Below are 17628 nucleotides of genomic sequence, written 5' to 3' on the forward strand. Positions count from 1 at the left end.
GTCAAGAGAACTGTGCGTGCGGGGAGGAAGGGTGCGCCTGGCAATGCAGCACTCTTTCTGCCGCGGTCTTACAGTATCGAGCCGACAGTAAGCAAATTTCATACCTTTCTTAACACAAAGAGCCCTGGCATCAGCTTTATTTCTTTCCTGTTTTCTGTTCAGTCTGATGCTCTAACTGCGTTTCCCCTCCCTTTTAAAAATCAGTTTAAGAATCTAAATTCTATCAACCCTGACCTTGATCACAATGTTCCCTTAGAAATTCTAATGTATTTTGAGAAACTCTATAATGTGGTTTTTACTTGAAATTGGATAAGTCTATGAGTTTGCCAATGGGCTGAAAGACATTTGTATGGCAGAACTGAATTCTACAGGAAAGAAATCTGTGTTGAATTAAGACTAAAAAAAAAATATCAAAATATGTATTTTCACTCTAGTCTTAAAGAGCAAATCACCGGAATATAATTGCAATACAGTAAAGGCTTGATTCTGAAAGCACACTTTGGAGATAATTTTCAAAGGGAAATGGAAATGTAATATGATACTGTAACAATTTTCAAAAGCCCATTTACCAGCATTAAGAGCAATTAATGGGGGTAAAACCTATTGACAATTCAAACAACATATATTCTAGCAGTTTTCAAAGGCTTTGGAAAATTGTTGCAATACATGCCAATGAATTGTCCATAGGATATAAACTTATAAGTACACTTTGCGCCCGTAAATAGCTTTTTAAAATTGCTGTAATAGTATGTTACATTTACACGAATAACTCCTATTAAAATTAACTCCAATGGGCATTAATCTACACAACAACATGTTTGTGCATCAAGAAATACGCAACAGGTATTTTTAAGTGGCGACAAGTCTAAATAGCTCTGTTTAAGACTTATCCGGCTTAAGTATCTGATTCACTAAGAAGTAGATTTAAAAAGCCTTGTACATGCTAAAGCGGCCAAATAATGCGTGCGCCCTAAAAAAGTAGGTGGAAAAGGAGCAGGGCGTGGGTGTTCCAGCACTGACGCGCATTAACTCCTGATTTTCCTCAGCCAGCTTGCATATGATACACACATAACTTTGCTACAGCTCCTCAGTAGGTGTAAGAGGAAAGAGAGGGAGGGAAAGGGAGAGAAAGAGTGAAAGAGAGAGAGAGACTCTTTATAAGGCTCAGCCTGACACTCAATATATGGACCATTATAAGGGGGCACTTTGATTCGGGGTGAGTTTTTGGGAGGTTGATTGGGGTTAGGGGGGTGGTGTTACAGACACATTAGAGGTACTCATAGTAAAACTGACATCATTAAAGTTTTGGGACACACAACACATAGTTATATCTTTTATTAGACAGCGTTGATAAGCCACCAGAGGTGGCAGTATGAGTAGAGATGAAGCCCGGCTGAGCTAGGGTTCCTCAGGATACTGGAACAGCGATTCCCTCTATGGCTGTGCTGTAGTGGAGAAAACTGAGATAGTGAGTGCAGTGGAGCATACACAGAGTTCTGGTATAGAGCCTCGTTGGTAAAATTACTCACACAGCTGTTTCTCCCGGAAGGTAATACAGAAGTTGGAATAGAGGCAGGCCCTCGAGGAGCGAGTACCTGGTTCCAGGGAACAGCTCTGAGGAAATAAATTTGGTAACTCACTGATGATGTAGGCAGCGGTTTCTTCTAAGCAGAAGAGATAGGTTCAGGCAGCGAGTCAGGGAACATGGGCCCTCGAGGAGCGAGCACTGGTTCCTAATAGCGACCTGCAAGAAATGAGAGAGGCCCCCGAGGAGCGGGTGATAAAATCCAAAAGTTTGGAGAGGCAGAGTAGCTAGGTACAGAGAGCGAATCCCATCCATAAGGATTCCCCCCGTAAGGAGTCCCCTTGCTAACTCGAATAGCTAGCAAAAAGTGTAGGCTTTTGTATCCGGGATGCGTGACGTCATCACAGGGGGACGCCCCTGAGGTTTGCATCAAAGAGAGAATAAAAAGCAGGGCCATGCGACGAGCGTGCCCTATGGTATCTGGACAACATGGCGGGATGCAGCGCCCAAGCCGGACTGGGGACACCGGAGAGGATGGCAGGCAGACGCCGCGGCAGCCAGATGTCCATCAACCACAGGAGGAGTCACAAAAAAGGTAAGGTGGGCGGAGTGGAGCCATCGGGCAGCGACAGTCGTAACAGTACCCCCCTTCAAAGGGCGGTCTCCTCTGCAGGTACCAGGTTTTGGCTTCAAAGGATGTGCGAGATGAAATTGATGGAGCATCACTTTATGAAGGATATTAGCCTGAGGCTCCCAAGAGTTTTCTTCGGGGCCGAAACCTTCCCAAGAAAGAAGGTATTCAAATGTTTTGCCTCGTCTTCGGACATCAAGAACAGCTTCGACCTCATATTCTAGGTCATCTTCTGCATTGATGGCAGGTGGTTCCTGAGTCTTGGAAGAGAATTCACTGAGGATGAGAAGTTTCAAGTGTGAAACGTGAAAAGCATTGTGGATGTTTAGTATGGAAGGTAGCTTCAGACTGTAAGTGATGTTGCCAAGACATCGGAGGATTGGAAATGATCCAACGTAGCGCGGAGCAAATCGAGTGGAGGGTAACTTCAGTCTGAGATGGTGGATAACCAGACTTTGTCACCAGGTTTGGTGGATTACCAGACTTTGTCACCAGGTTTGAAGACAGGCGCTTGAAAATGGTGAGTGTCATAAAACTTCTTAGCACGGTCACTCGCTTTAACTAGCATGTCTTTCTTCTGAGTCCACAGATTATGGATTTCATCAGCAGTAGATTGAGCTGCTGGGGACATCACTGAGAGCTTCAGTGGAAGTGGCAGTGTTGGTGAACGTTCATATACCACTTCAAAAGGTGTTAATCCAGTTGATGTTGCTGGATGAGAATTGATGGCGAATTCAGCCTAAAGTAACAGTTCAGCCCAGTTGTTCTGACAGCAACTCACGTAGGCTCGAATGAACTGTTTTAAGGTTCTATTCATCTGTTCTGTTTGGCCATTTGCTTATGGATGATAGGCTGAAGTGTAGTCTAGAGAGATGTTGAATAGCTTGCACAAGGCCTTCCAGAATCTTGCCATGAATTGGGATCCTCGGTCTGAGACTATGTGTTTTGGTAGGCCGTGAAGGCGAAAAATGTGCGATATGAAGAGCTTCGCAAGCTCCAAGGCTGAAGGTAAGCCAGGCAGCGCCACGAAATGGGCCATCCTGCTGAAGCGATCAACTGTTACCCAGATGGTATTCATTCCTCCAGAAAGGGGTAAATCGACTACAAAGTCAGTAGCGATGTGTGACCAGGGCTGTTCTGGAGCTGGCAGTGGTTGCAGCAATCCCCATGGTTGGCCAGAAGTGGGTTTGTGTTTGGCACAGTTGATACAAGATGGAAAGTAGGATAGTGTGTCTTTTTTTATAGTAGGCCGCCAACAGAACTTCTGGATCTTGAGCAGGGTGCGGCATTGACCAGGATGGCCAGCCAGCTTGGAATCATGTGCCCAAAAGAGCACTTTCTTCCTGAGGTGTTTAGGCACAATGGTCTTACCAGCGGGCACAGAATGTATAGTCGCCAAGATGACTTTCTTCGGGTCAATTATGTGCTGAGGTTCTTCAGGCACATCCTCCGAGAAAAAGGAGCGTGAGAAAGCATCAGCTCTGGTATTTCTGTCTCCGGGATGATATTTAAGCACAAAGTCAAAGCGATTGAAGAATAAGGACCATCTAGCTTGCCTGTAGTTAAGACGTTGCGCATGGTGGAGATTTTTATGGTCTGTCAATACGGTTATTTGATGTTGAGCGCCTTCGAGCCAAGGCTGCCATTGCTCGAATGCTAGCTTAATAGCCAAGAGCTCTTTCTCTCCAATCCCATAGTTCTTCTCTGCCGGGGAAAAATGTTGTGAGAAGAAAGAGCAGGGACGTAAAGATTTGGAGTCTCCAGTTTGGCTCAATAGAGCCCCCACACCGACATCTGAAGCGTCAACTTCTATGATGAATGGCTTGTTGGGGTCAGGATGACGCAAGCATGGTTCCGTGGAAAGGGCATTCTTTAATTTCTCAAAAGCAGAAATGGCCTCCACAGACCATTAGAAGCGTTGGCATCTTTGCGGGTCATTGCAGTCAAGGGCACTGTTAAAGAAGAATAGTTCTTTATAAAGCTTTTATAATAGTTGGTAAACCCCAAAAATTGTCTCAGAGCCTTCAGGCTGGTAGGTTGGGACCAATTTTTAATACTCTCTAGTTTTTGAGAGTCCATCTGACACGATATAGCCAAGGAAAGGAACAGAGTCTTTATGAAATTCGCACTTGGATAGTTTGGCGTAGAGTCGGTGTTCACAGAGTCGGCGTAGTACTTGCTTAACATCCTCTAGATGAGTGGGCAAATCCTGAGAAAATATCAGGATATCAACCACGTATATCACGACACTCTTGTACAACAGGTCCTGCAAGATGTTGTTCATTATGTTCTGAAATACAGCGGGTGATATGCACAGGCCGAAGGGCATTACTAAGTACTCAAAATGGCCATCTCGAGTGTTGAAGGCTGTTTTCCATTCATCGCCACTGCGAATGCGAACTAAGTTGTAGGCCCCCTTCAGGTCAAGTTTTGAAAATATTTTGGCCCTGTGAAACCGGTCAAACAGCTCTGAGATTAAAGGCAGGGGGTAGCGGTCTTTAATCGTGATCTCGTTCAGACCTCGGTAATCGATACAAGGACGTAAGGTACTGTCCCCTCTTCCCCACAAAGAAAAAGCTTGCGCCGGCTGGAGACTTCGATGGTCTAATAAACCCCTTCTGTAAATTCTCCTCGATGTATTCAGACATAGCCTTGTTCTCAATCACTGAGAGTGGATAGACATGTCATTTAGGAGATTCAGTATTGGGTTTCAGTCTTATGACACAGTCATAGGATCCATGCGGAGAAAGAATGTCAGCAGCTTCTTTGGAAAAAACATCACTAAAAGATGCGTATTGAGGCGGCAGTCCCGGCATCGCTGGAGTTGTAGGCACGCAGATGACAGGAGCAATCTCCTTAAGGCACTTTCCAGACAAGCTGGGCCCCAGTGGGAAAGTTCCAAGGAAGCCCAGTCGAATTGGGGTTGGTGCGACTGCAACCAGGGTAACCCCAGGACGATAGGGTGCATGGCCTTCTCTAACACAAAGAGAACTCCGGTGCGAAGGGTTACAAGTTCGGTTTGGCAAGTCACGTCACCCGGAAAGGGCTCCCCATGGATGAAAGATAGGAGTAGTTGAACCTTCAAAGTGACAAGGGGAATCCTCAAATGTTCCACTAGGCATCGAAGAATAAAGTTGCCTCTTGCCCCTGAATCCACCAGGGCAAGAGTTTGAAACTCAGACGGTCTGCAGATCAAGGAGACTGGTAGAGAGAGCGAAGGAGAGGGCGTAAGGCCTAAGAACAGTCCTCCTGCAGGATTTAGGCCCGTCCATTTCCCGGAAGAATTGGGCATGTTGGGACATCGTGACCAGCCTGTCCACAATACATACACAGACCATGCCTCTTCTGAAGTCTTCTCTCTTTAGAAGTCAAATGACTGCGACCAAGTTGCATCAGTTCATCTCCACTGGCAACAGGAATTACTGGAACCATTCGAGGTGCAGGTTTAGCACTAGCCTCCTTCTGATCTGGTCCTCTGTTAGGCCGGAGTTCTTTCACCTTATCACGAAGCCGGTGGTTGATTCTAGTAGCCAAAGCCACTAGTTCATCCAGTGAGTCAGGTGTTTCATGAGCGGCCAGCTCATCTTTCAAGCGAGTATCCAGGCCTCTGAAGAAGAGAGTTTTCAGGCATTTGGGATCCCAACAGAGTTCTGTAGCAAGAGACTTGAACAAAATGCATGCAGCACTGGTTTAGAAAGCCCCTGGTTCTCTGAATCTCTCCCAAGAAACGAACTGGAGCAGCCAGCGGTACAGTAGTCTTTAAAGTTACTTCAGGTAACTGACTTTCATTACTGGAAGTAGCACCTTGGGTCTTCTGTGTGTGCAGCTGATGAAACACTGTGTGTTTCTCCAATGCATCTTGCTGTTCTGAAATGCGCAGGGTCAGGCCCGGAATGGCCTGCAGGGCATTGAGCTGTGCCGGATTCATGGAGTTAGCAATCTGTTATTGTTTGTAAGGTTTTGGGTGGACCGTTGGACATTGTGGCAGCTGACCACACCCACGGGGGGAAGTCCCGTGAGAGGCCACAGGTCAGGCTCAGCTTTGGGACACACAACACAGAGTTATATCTTTTATTAGACAGAGTTGAAAAGCCACTAGAGGTGGCAGTAGTGAGTAGAGATGAAGCCCGGCTGGGCTAGGGTTCCTCAGGATACTGGAACAGTGATTCCCTCTATGGCTGTGCTGTAGTGGAGAAAACTGAGATAGTGAGTTCAGTGGAGCATACACAGAGTTCTGGTATAGAGCCTCATTGGTAAAGTTACTCACACAGCGGTTTCTCCCGGAAGGTAACACAGAAGTTGGAATAGAGGCAGGCCCTCGAGGAGCAAGTACCTGGTTCCAGGGAACAGCTCTGAGGAAATAAAGTTGGTAACTCACTGATGATGTAGGCAGTGGTTTCTTCCAAGCAGAAGAGATAGGTTCAGGCAGCGAGTCAGGGAACATGGGCCCTCAAGGAGCGAGTACCGGTTCCTGATAGGACCTGCAAGAAATGAGAGAGGCCCCCGAGGTGCGGGTACCCCTTTAGGATAAAGTCCAAAAGTTTGGAGAGGCAGAGTAGCTAGGTACGGAGAGGGAATCCCATCAGTAAGGATTCCCCCCGTAAGGAGTCCCCTTGCTAACTCGAATAGCTAGCAAAAAGTGTAGGCTTTTTTATCCGGGATGTGTGACATCATCACAGGGGGGACGCCCCTGAGGTTTGCGCCAAAGAGAGAATAAGAAGCAGGGCTGTGCGGCGCACCCAAGCCGGACCGGGGATGCCGGAGAGGATGGCAGGCAGACGCCGTGGCAGCCAGACATCCATCAACCGCGGGAGGAGTCACAAAAAAGGTAAGGTGGGAAGAGTGGAGACTTCGGGCAGCGACAGTCGTAACACCAGGCTCCCATTCTCACATACACAAACATCCAGACTCCCATTCTCACACATACACATCCCAGGCTCCCATTCTTATCTACACATACCCAGGCTACCAATCTCACACATAGATAAGATCCCATTCTTACACACACACACACACACACAAATACCCAGGCTCCCATCCTCACACACAAAATGCCCAGGCTCCCATTCTTACACACATAAGCAATTCAGGCTCCCATTCTCACTGACAAACATGCACACAGGCTCCCATTCTCACACACATAAGAACCCAGGCTCTCATTCTCACACGCAAGACCTGCCATCATTGGCAAACCCCTTCTGTCACGAGGATGAGCTCCTGTTGTGGCCTTACTCTGACAGGCCTTTTCACTGCCAAGGGGGTGGGCTTCTGTGACTGTCTTGCTTCGGTGGGGCTTCTTCACCGCCATGAGGAAGGGCTCCTGTGTTGCTGTGGCTTCAGCAGGCACTCTCCTTCTTCAGTCTTCGTGATGATGGAGTCCACAAAAGCCATTCTTCAAGCCTTGTTTGGTGTCATGCTACCCTGATTAGGTGGATGAGAGCCAAAGTGGGTGGGCCATGGCCCACCCATGGCTATCCACTGTCGGATACGTTTTGACTTATCTGGCTAAGTAGCAGCTTTTTAGCTACTTAGCTGGAAAAGTCTTAAAAGCTCTACTTATTCAGCCAAGTCAGATTGCCAGATAAGTCTGAAAAGTGTTACCTATCCAGCTAAGTCAGCTAAACTGGATAGGTCTCAAACAGAATTACTTATCTGGATAAGTAGTACTTTTCAGACTTATCTGGCTATCTGACTTAGGAGGTCATTTATTAAAGTGCTATATGGCATTTTCGCATGCGATAAGCACATTTAATGCATGTGAAAATGCCTTTAATGCATGCAAAAGCACCATAACGCATGGTGCGATGAAAATGAGAAAAATAGGAGTTTGGGGTGGGATTTGTGGCCAAGTAGGCTGGGCTCACAGTTTTGTGAAGCCAGATCACATGGCTTTAATGCAAATTTTAACTACACCTTTTTCATTTCCATAAAGCCATGTGATAGGACTTTATTGCACATTGCAATGTTTTTGCAAATGACATTTTTAGTAGTTTTAAGCTTCTGGAGAGCCAGCCTAGCTGTCAAGGCCCTTCTACAATCACAGAGAGAAAGAGAGAGAGAGAGAGAGAGAGAGAAAAAGACATGCCTAGCCATGATGCCCTCATCCTAGGTAGGTATTTATATCTCTATAGGAGGCCCACCTAGTGAGGTTTAGGTATTAGTGTAGGGGTTAGGGGCCACTTTGACATTCAAAGTGAGACGTACAAACAGAACAGTGCTCTCTTATGAAGATTTGATGACCTTCGGAGTGAGGACACTCACCCAAAGATGAGATTTTTGCAATCTTCTCTCAACCTAGCTTGTTGTTACCCAGGTAGAGAGGCCATCAAGCTAGGTTGAGAGAACACTGCACAAATCTCATCTTTGGGTGAGTGTCCTCACTCCGAAGGCCATCAAATCTTCACAAGAGAGCACTGTTCTGTTCGTAAGTCTCAATTTGAATGTCAAAGTGGCCCCTAACCCCTACACTAATACCTAAACCTCACCTCGAATTACTAGGCGGGCCTCCTATAGAGATATAAATACCTACCTAGGATGAGGGTACTACAGCTAGGTTCTCCCTCTCTCTCTCTCCCCCTGTCATAGAAGGACCCTGATAGTTGTATGTAGGAAATACAAGTTTCTGGCACTTATCACAAAGTGTGAAAAAGTTATCACACTTCACATAGGCATTTGCATAAACTGCCTATTACCATAAAACACACCCCTTTTCCTATCGCATGCAATATTTAGTGCATTTTGATAAATCCAGGCCTTAGCCAGATAAGTAGTGCTTATAAGACTTATCTAGCTAAGCATAAGTTGTAATTTATTCAGATAAGTGCAATATGTATTCACATTTTTTTCTTTTTTTACATATGCACACAGGTTGCTGGGTATATTTGCATATATTTTATAAACTCGTGTATTTTATATATATATAAAATATAGGGTTATAAAATACAGGAGAGGATTTCCGTGTGCCCATATACCCAAACTCTCAAAACGTTTCCTTGAGAGTTTGTGTATCTGTTTTAAAGTTATCCTCATACTGAACACATGATAACAGAAACAAAGTTTAAAACTTATAAGCAGTAGCACCAATCATCATGGCTTCAGTCCTAGCCACTGTTTATTCACGAATCATATGCAGTCATCATACAAACAATGCAAAAAACAATCTATTTAAAGTGAGCTTGCATCTCCCTTTCTCTTACCTCATGCTTGGATCAGAAAAGGCTAGGCATTTTGGCTGCAAACTCTTAAAACAGTTTCTTTAGGTAATCAATAGGGTTTTGCAGGGGGATGTGAATGTCCAGAGAGGAGAGGGAGGTGGATTGGAAACTAGAAGTGGGGCACTTTTTTTTTTTTTTTTTAAAGAAGCTGGAATTCTCCATTGCCATAATGGCAGGATCAACACCTTGTGCTTTTTTTCCAAGCCATCAATCTCCCTCCCTCCCCATTTCTGTTTCTCCTCTGATATTTACTTTTCCCAAGGAAACGTTTTGAGAGTTTGCTGTCAAAATGTCCAGTCCTTTCTAATCCTAACGTGAAGTAAGTGAATGGAATACCTAATCTCACCCTAGAGAGAAGAATGAATATAGATGAAAAATGTGTTAATGGATATTAGCTAGGGCTGTCGCTTTGACAATTGGTACTACTGCTCAAAGGTTGCAAACGTGCTAATTCAATCCCTTTTTGTGCCTATTTAAGAAATGGAGAATATGAATGGGGAGAAAGAACGCTCTACCTTGATATTCCCTTCAGGGAGGCCATCACAGTGTAATATACACTATAAATTTACAGAAAGCATTTCTGAAAGCCATTTTGTAGGTTTATTTCATGAAAAAGAAAGGAAAACCAGGCAGAAATTACAGTCTACTGGCAGCTGGGATAGTTATTTTTGTTTTTGCTAGTAGCGTAAAGTAAGGCATCGAAACTGGTATTTAAGAAATCAGCTAAGAAATAAATTAAAGTCTCAGATAAAGGAAAAACCTTGCAGGGGTGATATTAGTCTTAGTTAGATTAAATGGTAGCATTTTGCCTAAACAAGACAATAATTTCCCTTCTATTTCATCCCAATGGCAGCACTTCCTGCACTCCATTGTTTTGTAATTCTTATTCCAGCCTCCTTTACCATTCTCTCCAAGGCAATGAGATCTTTTGTTTCCCCCCTCCATTGCCAATGTGTTTTCCATTTGTTTCTTATGCTCTTGAATATGTGGATTATTTAAAAAATAAACGTGAAAAAATGGGAGCCATTGGACTTTAGAGGGTAAAAAAAAAAAAAAAAAAAATAGGCCCATTTGAATCAACCCAAGGTGGTGCTTTTTTTTCACCTTTCCCTCAGGACCTTGGTGAGCATGCAGTCACAAAAGTGCTTGTTTTGGGGAAAGAAAAGCACTCTGTATTCCAGAGGGTCTTTAGACATCTTGAAACAGGTGACGCAGAAAAGCATCCCCCTGGAAAAGATCAGACTTGGGGGGCCTTTGTGCAGCATCACACTGCTGTTTCTCCACAGAGAGCGAAAGAACACAAGACAGAGAAAGGTCACACTCTGGGGAGTTAAAGCATTTGCTCTAGGCTACACAATGGCTGTGTGGCGGAGATGGGATGAAATCTACTTCTCTTGAGTTTCAACCCTCTTATTTATCACTGTGCAATCAATGGCTATAGAAATCATTTACGTGTTATCAGATGTATCCCCTCAAAAGATTTAAAATGTTCTGTGGGCAACATTAAATATAAATGCTTCTCTAAAATGTTTGCATTTCATGCCAGGCTGCTATCAGTCCTGGGGAAACAACTGAAGTACATTAACGGGCGAATTTTAAATCCCCCGCGCGCGCAAAAAAAAATGGGGGTTACGCGCGCGGCTGGGCCTTTTGCGTGCCGCGCGCATCTTCAAAGGGGCCCAGCCACGCGCGTAACCCTTGTTAACGTGCTGAAGTGCCAGGCCCAGTTAAAGGGGCGGTCCGGGGGGGGGGCGGGGTTGAAGGCGGCCAGTACAGGGGAAGGGACGGAAGGCGCCTGCAAGTTGCTACTGCTCCACTGGAACAGAAAGCAACAAAATAGAAAAATTGAAAGGTAGGAGAAAGGGTTTAGAGGGTGGGGAGGAGAGGGGAAGAGTAAGGAAGGTGAGGTAGTGGAGTAGGGAAGTTCCCTCCCAGTCCGCTCCTTAATTGGAGCGGACTGGGAGTGAACTGGGAAAGGCCACGATGCATCGACGCATGGGATTTGCTTAACTGCTCCTCCCCCTTGCGCGCATCGCATGCACATGCACGCGCGGATTACAAAATCCACCGCGCATGTGCGCGCACCACTATTTTATAACACGCGCGCACAGCCGTGCGCACGTGTTATAAAATACACACGTCCATGTGCGCGTGCTGAGTCCCACGCACATGGACACACGCGCACTTTGTTTAAAATTTACCCTTAATCCATTGTTCCTACTTCGTGGAGGTCACAATTCCATTTTGAATTATTTCCAAATAGATATCAGTGGCTCACCATTTCATGCACATCAGTGAAGCCTATTAAGCTTCCTCTACAATACTTCATAGTGAGCCTATCAGTTAAAGCCTAACTAATAAATACCCTGCATATGAGTATAGCTATCAATACTTGTCATATCTAAGTAAATGTACTATAATGTCCATCTCCTCACCAATCCTCTAAGCAATGGAGGGAAGGAAGAGGGGAGAGAGAACAAGAAAGCCAGAAAAAAGAAGTAAAGCCAGACGCAGAAGAGATTTACAGTTTTCTGAAACAACCATAAAAGAACAGAAAGTACGGGGACACTGGCAGCGCCATTTCAGAAGCATGCAACACCTATAACTCATGAATAACAAGTCTGTACTAACAGTTTTAATGAGATTTCTAATGGTTTAATGGATGGTACTTTAATAGGATGTCCAGTAAATTCATTCTGAAAGCTTGCCTTCAATAAACCTGTCATTAACAAAGGGCTGAATTTCTCCGCTGCATAAATATGCAGGATGCTGGCATTGTGTACAATGAATTAAATGTGTAATAGTGTTATTTGCCCAGGCCTGCTCCGTGTTATCTTTTAAGTAGAGAGACATAAACTGTCAACTCTCGGCGATATGTGGTTTCTTGTGAAAGGCGATAGGTGGTTCTTTACAGCATTTCAAGCCTTCAGGGAGTTTGCATTGCTGTAACCTACCCTTTAATCAAAGGGAACATTTTGCTATGTTTTCCAAGGAAAGATGACCACACTGTAGAACATCACTAAAACCTACATATTAAAGTTGTAGAATTTAGAACATGAATTTGAAAAGAGAATTGGAGCACAATTAAGGAATCATATCCATATATCCTATTGTCTACATGTTTACAGAACATTTTTAAATGTACAGTATGTGTCTTTATGTCTTATGTTAGCTTAGTAACATACTAAATGAATGCAGAAAAAACCCGAAATGCCCATCCAGTCTGCCCAGTTGAGATTCCTCCTCTCTTCCTAGATGTGCGTATTAAATTCCCAAATGCAACCCAATATCAACTTCCTTAGCTCTTCCTCCTATCATATCTGTCCCAAGCCTTGCCAAGATCATCACAGTCATTACACTGTTGATGTCCGTGTGCTTTCTCTGAGCCCTGATGAAGTCATACCATTGCTGTTTTGGGTTGTAACTAACACTCCATGCAAGTTACCCTCGTGCTTTTGTTTAAGTTGTAATTGCCACATCTATTTTAGAGATGAGGTCAGATACTCGGTCAGAAAAAAAAAGGATTTTCTTCTTTTGATGGAATGATAGGCAAAGACAATTGTAAGATTCCAACTATGTAGCATCTTGAGCCATTCCAGCCTTCATAATCACTTTAATAATTTAGATGAGCTATTAGGTTTTGACTAATATAGACAATGCAACCGGCCATGGCTCAAACTGCTCAGCAATGCAGTTCATATCATTCTTCTTCATTACTGGGACATACTTAAAAATAGGTTACTGATATTTTGCATCTTTGGGAAAACTTGTGAATCCTCGACTCACTTGTTTAAAAACACTTAAGTCATAAAGAAATAGTGAACATATGGATTTGATCATCAACTTTAAAACTGTGTTCTCCTTGTAGAATTAAAGGTCAATAAATAAGCTGTAGGTCATGCCTTTTTATTGTACTAACTGAATACATTTATGACTGACTTTCAAGAGCCGTGCCCCCTTCCTCGGGTCAATGATTGATCACACAGAGAGGGAGCTCTGGAAAGGAAACCACAGCCCTAGGGAACTCTTCCGACTGGTGAATGTATGGGATCTGTTCTGAATACATTTATTGTGTGTCACAAAAAAATGTTAACTTTGCATAAATCTTTGCAGGATCCTGTTTCTTTCAGGCACTACATAAACTAGGATTAAGGAGAATTAAGACTCAGGGCCGATGCAGGGGAAGTGAATGTGATCAGCCTTCAATTGCCTGACAGGAAGGAGCCTGCTCTGATAGGACCTTCAGCAGACAGTGAGCTCTTGGTCATTGTACTGTAAAATGACCTGTTGGTTTCTCCTCTCTGTTTTGGCTTGGAGGAACCAAAAGAGCCTCACAGCTTATCTGATTCATCTAGCCTAGCCAGAAACCGTGGCACTAAACTATGCAGCAGTAGAGGCCATGAGCCCAATATTTCAAAAAAGCTGAACCCCTGAATTTAGGCTCCTAAGTCAGATGTCTGTTAGGTGCCTATTTTCAGCCAAACCTGGAGCTGAAGATGGTAACTTTCAAACTGGCTCATGGGCGCACATTGGCGCGTGTGTGCTGGGGGGCTCCCAGACATGGCGATTTTATAACTTGAGCGTACATAGGCTTGCATATTATAAAATAGCCTGGGCATGTGCACGTGTGTGCCCAATTTTAAGTGGGTGTGCACCTAGCCACGTAAATCCCATTTCTGGGAGGCTATTTAACTAGAAGCCCTAACCCTTACATGGACGAACTGGGAACAAACTGGGAAAACTGGTAATTGCGTTGGTGCACATGTCTTCTAAAATCCCCCACTTACGCTGTAGAAGCGACATTTGCATGTATAGGCGCGTGCCCACTTAAAACTGCGCACACAGATGCGCCCATTTAGCCTATTTTATACCATGTGTGCAAAGAAAATAAAATGCATGAAGTAATAGGTAGGTATACAACTTGATTTGTTTATGAAAATAGGGCTCACTGTGTTCTTCACTATCTTTCTTTTCATTTTTCGTACAGGATATTCTCTGGTTTATTAATTATACAATTATTGAACTTGATAGTCTGTAAGGATCGGTGCACACCCTGCAATACTGTGCTTCTTAATTGTACTTTTCACTAAAATGGTGATATCAGATGCAAGCATTTGCTATGAGCTGCTTTGACCTACTTGAGAAAAGTGGTCAAATAAAATAATAAACTAAACTAAACTAACTAATGGAAGGACTTACTACATGATTTACTGTGTTTTATAATGATTCATTTTGTGTGGCTGATTTTGGACATATTTTATTATGTTTTTATGTACTTTGTTAGCTGTTAAATCTATCTGTATTTTATAGTTTCTATGTTTTTGTGTGTTCTGTATATTGTTATGGAATCCGCTGTCAACTGTGGAATACAAATCTTTTAAATAAATAAATGCGTAAACAACACAGCATGTAAGAAATGAATGCTGATATTCACGGGTCTCTTCATCGAAGCAACCAAAATACTTTCAGGAGCTCAATATTTTGCATCTCATCCTTAGGGAGAGCATGCACCAAAGCTCAGGAGCTAGTTTAGAAGTGCTGCAGATACTGCTTCCACTCATATATTGATCTGCCTTATGAATGCTGCAATCCCGCCTCTTTCCATCCTCCTACCCCAGTCACGAAGCCACCTCTGAAGGCCTCTGATGCGTAGAGTTCCACCTTGATGTGACTGTACAGTTATCAGCTCAGGAGCCATGAATCTTTTTTTTTTTTTCATAAAGGACAAAAAAAAAGGGAATCTGTAATCTTTAACTGACATAATGATCTAAGTTCTGAGCCCAATTTTTGGGGGTAGAAGGAAAGCATAGCTAGGTCTGCTTTCATAGTCTTCAATTTTCAGGCCTAATTTTACCGCTAGCAGAAATCCAGTTGGACCTATGTGAATTAATGCCAACTCTTCGTGAAATCATGTCCATGTGATTTTGCACTCTCCCCCTGCGTGAAACACTGGACCACTGTGCTACTTTGAAAAAGGCCATTTTGCCATTGCCTGGCAAGCGAAAAAGGCTTCATGCATGTGAGCGTCCATGGTTTTGTACCTCACAAACCTCAATTTTGCACAATTATTGGGACTGAGGGGGAAAGAAAATGCCACTATATTTTCCTGTATGTGTTTTACAGCCCCTGAACGCTTGTACTGCAGCATCTGTATGAGCCTATGCAGCACATCTGCACTATGCTACTGTCAAGGTAACAACAGAATAACAGACTCTTTCCTCATGCCTATGGTTTGAGAGCCAAGAAAGGCTTATAATTTAGTTGATGATTTGACAATGTCTTCTATAGATGCACGAGTTTTACATAGATCAACCTTTTCCAAAAAGGAAAAAAAAAGTAATAAATAGAAGAAAATGTAATAGCGATGGCACAAAATAAAGTTAATGGCATATCTCTTAACATTTAAAAGAGATCTTCAAAGTGAAATCAAAGATGAAGAATAGTGATTATTTTATTTATTTATTTCGATTTCGATTCCGCTTTTCATACTTTTTTCAGCGTTTCAAAGTGGATTACATTCAGGTACTGTAGATATTATGTAGATGTTATGATAACACTAGACTTGTTTTTTTTATTATTATTATAGGACATAAAGGATAAGCTGCAAAATTGCATTTAATTTTTCAGTTACCTTGTTACCACCTCAGCTTTGGCATAGTTAGCTCACTCTATTTTCTCACAGGAATACAATCACCCATGTTTACTGCCATGCAATATCAAAGTGGAGAAAAGAGCATGAGGAAAGGCCAGGACTGCTCTTGGTTATGAAACTGACTTGCAACAATTTTTTGACTAGCTTCCAGGATTTTACTCTTTTTGTCAGGTCACTGGCACTGGAGCTCCAGATCAGCGCAAGAAATGTTATGTTTGACCTGACAAAGAACACATGTTTTATCCTAGCTTGTTCCCTAGTTTTTCTTTCTAGATGTTTTTTTTTTTTCAAATAAGGATTTATGTTTGCTTTCTGTCTGTTTATTCTTTGCATTGAAATAAAAACAACTTGACCATTAGGTAAATTAAGGGGCAATACCATCAAAAATTATTTTTTTTTTCTTTTTTCAGAATTTAAGTACCTTGTTGGATTATATGAAATCTGTATTTTTTTTTCTTTCTTTTTCCTGCTAGTATCTGTGTCTTTGGGGCCCTTTTTTTTCTTTCACTTAGAACCATCAACTTCATTTATTTGTTTTTCCTGTTGCATAGGTTGTGGGGGTAAAAGTGATGTAAACTGCTGTGTGTTGCACGGCCCAGCCACGCTGGTGCCACGACCAGGCCTGCTCACCTCGCGCTTCCCTTCACGAGCTCCGGGCACTCCTCTCTCACTACTGCAGCCAGCTCATGGCGTCCTCTGTGCCTTCCCCGTTCACCTCCGTCATCGCAGGCCTCACAGCGGAGCTCCCGTCAGGCTCCGCGTCCTCGGCCCTGCCCCTAGGTGTGTGCATGGCCCGCGCTCCCTCCTTTAAAGGGCCCAGGGCGGGAACCTCGGGCCGGACGCCTCCCGATGACGTCACCTGAGCACCACTTAAAAAGGCAAGGACCTTCCCACAGTTCCTCACCTTGGCAAACGTGCCATCACGTATCGTGAAGCTAGTTGCTGTCCTGTGCTCCTGCTTTCTTGATCCTGTGCTTGTTCCAGTGTTCCTGCATTCCTTGATCCTGTGCTTGTTCCAGTGTTCCTGCATTCCTTGATCCTGTGATTGTTCCAATGTTCCTTGTTCCTGTGATTGTTCCTGCGTTCCTGTGTTCCCGTGGTCCTTCCTATGGTCCAGCATCTACGTTCCACTACCCAGGTTGTACCTTCTCGGACTGATACTCGGTACTGACCTCTGCTTGCTTTTGACCACGTTGGACCGCTGCCTGGATCTGACCTCTGCTTGATACTGACCACGCTCGGACTGACCACGCTCGGACTGACACTTGGAACTGACCCCTTGCTTTGGCTGACCACCCTCAGATGGATACCCTGGCTTTGGCCCTTGCGCTCTACTCGGACATTCTCTTTGCTTCTCCTGTGACCACCGGGTCTGCCTGTTTTGACATCACTCATGTCCTTCTCCAAGCTAGACCTCTAGACTCTGCCTATCTTGACCGGAGGACCTTCAGCACCTGTTCCGTTCCAGTGGTCTCTGGTTCTCTCAGTTCCAGTCTAGCTTATCTGATCTCCACTAGTGTCGCACCTTTGCTCTTGGTGGGCACACCTCTCTGCTACCTCTCTGGAAACCCTACAAGGCCCACCTAAGCACAGGCGGTCCGGGAAT

At 44.0% G+C, this 17628-nt stretch overlaps 1 protein-coding gene across 10 annotated transcripts in view; it reads right to left on the minus strand.

The window, feature by feature from the left end:
• The window catches only part of PTPRD (protein tyrosine phosphatase receptor type D), a 1482181-nt gene that overhangs the window by 297432 nt on the left and 1167121 nt on the right, over nt 1–17628 (minus strand). The gene's annotated exons all lie outside the window — the stretch shown is intronic.

This window comes from Rhinatrema bivittatum, chromosome 1 (assembly GCF_901001135.1).
Source record: "Rhinatrema bivittatum chromosome 1, aRhiBiv1.1, whole genome shotgun sequence".
NCBI classification, from domain to species: Eukaryota; Metazoa; Chordata; class Amphibia; order Gymnophiona; family Rhinatrematidae; genus Rhinatrema; species Rhinatrema bivittatum.